Here is a 4,575-nt window from a genome sequence, read left to right on the forward strand (position 1 = left end):
ATGCATATTTAAATGTGTATACGTAAAACTATGTTCTCTCTCAGTGGTTGAGTGTATAGCTTTTAGCGTGTGTGGCTCTGTGTGTATTTGTATATGAACCTTTGTGCCTGTTTCTATGTTTATTTATGTGAAGTAGATTTGGGGTCTGTGGAAAACTTTTGAAAAAAAGATTCGGCTCGTAGAACATTTTTTTCTCGTTATGCGTCTATTTTCAACCGATAAATCGAACTTTGTTTTTCAGTTATAAAAATCAGACACCATATTGACTGAGAATGAACTTTGTGAACATGTTTTGCCCCATTTGTTTCATTTTTTTTCTTTTTGTAACCTCATTTTTGAGCAAAGTTTTATTGATACATAGAGTGTCTACTTAACTCTAGCTTAACTCCGGTTAGAAACAGAATTGCGACATGTCGTTTGTGTTCATTGTAAAGTAGACAAATCCTTTCTGCGATGTATTTTAACACGCATAGTCAAAATACCCGTCAGAGTTCATCTCGGATCTTATGTTATTATTCAGAACCCTTTTATATCTAATCACAGTCATGGTACAATCTGTAAGGTCCAGTTGAAATGACATCATTTCCGAGAACGACTTTCTTTGCTACTTAACACTGATGGCGTAACCATTGTGAGTGAATCAACCTAGAATTTCGACTTGACTGCACGTCTATAGCATGGAGCATTATAAAACCTTCTGTTCTTTTGAAATTACTTTTTACATTAGACGTGCCCTCTTAACATGTACTTTTCTCAGTTGTTATAGATGCTTTCCATTTATTACGTATAATAGGAAAGAATTCTACTTTATCTCTCACGTGACAAGCATGTTTCTGCTATGGAGTGTATGTGTTTAAACAATTGCATGTATTGTCCCTCGGAAAATTGTATTTATAAAATTTACGTTTTCCGAAATTCGGATTTTAGTCACTATTTACACCTTCAATCGGAACTGATATGTATTTTTCAGCTCACCGATTTCTATCAGCTCCCGACATTAGCGTTCTTCTGTCACTTTAACAAACTGCTGCAAGTAGAGAAATATTTCCACCATACATTTATATTCATTGTTTAAATTGGAAAAAAAAAAACTATTATTCTCTTACAAGACAGTACTCTTTCTCTTGTGAACAGAATCTATATTGAAGACAGTTTAGCCTCCAAGATAAATTCGAGTGTGTATAAATTCGCTGTTCACTGAAATAATAATATGTGTAGTTTCAATGAAGAAATTATAACAATAAAATATGGGGTATTTTTTGAAACTTTTTTTTTATTCAATATGTACGTCATAACCGGTTTTTTAATTATGGAAAATTTATTCAAATTTTGCAAGCATGGTTCACAACTTGGCAATCTTTGTAATGGTACGGAAGATGGGAGAAGAGTTTGGGTGATAGAAAGTGTAAGCAAAGCAGGTTCCCCAGTATTTGACAATTCGTTTGAAGGAGAAAATGTGGAAGTTTGATCAGAGGTGTTTGAATCACTTGATGCCAGTCAAACCTATTATTTTCCAAACTGATGACAGGCGATAAAATCTGAGCTCATCAATCAGAGGCATCGGGAGCTTTGAGCATAAAACTAACCGCTGTATTTCTGTATACTTGCTGTGAACGAAGTGATTGCTAATCAATACTTATATTTATTAACCAATAAAAGAACCTTATTTACCCTGCGTTGGAAATATGGATTTTTCCTTTACGCATTTATTCTTCATAGATTCAGGTAGGTTTTGATAAACAGTATGATGGTCGCTGTACTGTATATATGTTGAAATATGGTTATTATTTTTGAGGGCGTTTGATTTTAAGACTGTTAGAATTCGGTGTAACTTGATCAACTTTTAGTTTATATTCGTTTTCTTGACTAAATCTAATGTCTCACATGGTTCATAAATAACTAGCCAACACCCAATTATATATAGGTTTAATATATTTTCTGGTCTCCACTAAATTATTTTCATCAATCGTAATCATCTATAATTGACCAGGATTCTAAATGCATCAGAAATCTGTCTTGAATAAAATGATATAACTCGTGGAAATCATACATGAATACAAAAACTATTTAGCAAGTACAGTCTTATGGTGCCTTGAAAGTATTTATGCACCGTTATACTGTTACGGCGAGCTGACAGAATCGATAGCATGCCGGGCAAAATGATTAGCGTTATTTCGTCTGCCGTTACGTTCTGAGTTCAAATTCCGCCAAGGTCAACTTTGCCTTTCATCCTTTTGGGGTCGATTAAATAAGTACCAGTTACGCACTGGGGTCGATGTAATTGACTTCCTCTGTCTGCCCTTGTTTGTCCCCTCTATGTATACCCCACTTTGTGGGCAATAAGGGAATAATTATACTGTTACTGCATAAAGATATATTGTTTTCAAAACGTAAGCTATTAATTCAGTTTTCACAGACACAGCTGTGTACAATTTCACCTGTAGCAAATGCAAAATTCCTAATGAACTCGTTCAATAACAACCATAATATTGGTTTATTCTAAGCGCAGTTATTATTTTTACGGCTTTACTGTCTAGTCTTGCTAATTTACTTAGCGACCAGATGAAAATTTTACAACCATAAACTATTTATTTCATCCGAAAAATAGTGCTTGTTATTCATTTCAGTTTTTTTTTTTTACATTTATTTCTATGGTAATATTTTATGCGTCCATAAAATTTGTTTTCAAATGTTTCTTCCATTTCTGTAATTTTCATACAAAATATTACTTTGATATTAGAGCATTTCCATGTTTTCATAAATGCCAATTCTCTAACTTCGCTTTATTTTAATCGATTATAACGCTGGAGCTTAGTAGTTACCACGTTGTGGACGATGCACTCTGACTTAATGAAGGGGAAATATCTACTTGACAAAGCCTTCTCCTGATCATCCAGCAATGCGTAGCATACAACGCTATAAACTTCGATTTAACTGCTTTGTGGTTATTCATGGTACACAGCCCTATGAACGTACCTCCGCAGTAGTGCTGAACACATAGCAGCTACAGGCCCCCGAATATAACTGCCGACGCTACCTCTTGTTTACGACGACACACCATTGGGCAATGTCCGTTTGTATGGACATGTCTTAGCATACAGGATTTGTGTATTGGTTGTTATAACATGTTCCTTTAAAAGATGTGGGAATCATAAATATAAATAACCTTTCCTAAGTTTTAAAGTTTTGCAGTGTTAGCTACAACAACTACTTTTAAAGTAGAATTTGAACGACATGGAGTTTTATATGAAAGCAATGTTTCATCTACGTATTGAAGTAATGTATTTTGCTGATACCGTATTCTAGTATAGAGATGTGTAAAGACTTTTTAAAATCCATGCCCTTTTATATTCTGCCGGCGTACTACTTTAATTGTTTTTTTGACACTAGCTGATACCTTATGCCATTGAGTAATAGACATCTTTCTGAACGTTCTGAGAATCATTTGCTATTTTGCTAAAGTTTTAATCATCTGCACAAAAAGAGAGATATCATATTGATTCAAACGCTGTTTGACAATAACATATACAGGGCTATATTTTCGGTGGATTGGATTTTTAAGACCAGCTTTGAGATTAAGATATTTTCGATTTTCGTCAGCTTTTTTCGAACTTTTTGAAAGAGAACTTCCATCTGTTCACCAATAAGTAACTTTGATTTGTTGGACGCAGTATAACAATATCATTTGTAAGATTTGTTACATTATATTACGTCTTTATGTTGACATTTCTATTGTTTCATACTTCCCTTCATTGAAGTACATTTTCCTCTCCGTGATGACAGTTTTACTCGGTGTTGAGGTTTTAATGAATTTATTTCTTGAATATGTTTCGTTACAAAGAATGTTCTTTTCCAGTCTTGGCACAAGGCCAGAAATTTTTCTTTTCTTTTTGGTGTGGGGGGGGGGAATCGATTTGATCGACCTCAGTACGCAACTGGTACCAAATTTATCGCCCCCGAAAGCATGAAAGGCAAAGTTGATTTCGGCGAATTTTGAACTCAGAACTAAAGGCAACCGAAATACCGTTAAGCTTTTCGCCCGGCATGCTAAAGTTTCTACGAGATGGCCACCTTGTTACAAAGAATATTCGTTTCTACTCTAGGCAAAAGTTCCGAAATTTTTGAGGGAAGGAGGTCAGTCAATTAGATCGACACCAGTGCGAAAATATTACTTAATTTATTGACCACGAAAGGCTAAGTCGACCTCGGTGGATTTTGAACTCAGAACGTTAAACAAGCGAAATACCGCTAAGCATTTCGCCCGGCGTGCTAAAGTTTCTTATTTCTTTATTGCCCACAGGGGGCTAAACATAGAGGGGACAAACAAGGACAGCCAAAGGGATTAAGTCGATTACATCGATTACATCGACCCAGTGCATAACTGATAGATAATTTATCGACCCCGAAAGCATGAAAGGTAAAGTCGACATCGGCGGAATTTGAACTCAGAACGTAACGACGTACGAAATAGCGCTAAGCGTTTGGTCCGGCGTGCTAATGCTTAGCCAGTTCACCGCCTTGTTACAAACAATATTGTAACAACAATCACCCTCACCGCAAATATCTCCGCCATCA

This window comes from Octopus bimaculoides, chromosome 6, assembly GCF_001194135.2.
Source record: "Octopus bimaculoides isolate UCB-OBI-ISO-001 chromosome 6, ASM119413v2, whole genome shotgun sequence".
Taxonomy (NCBI): domain Eukaryota; kingdom Metazoa; phylum Mollusca; class Cephalopoda; order Octopoda; family Octopodidae; genus Octopus; species Octopus bimaculoides.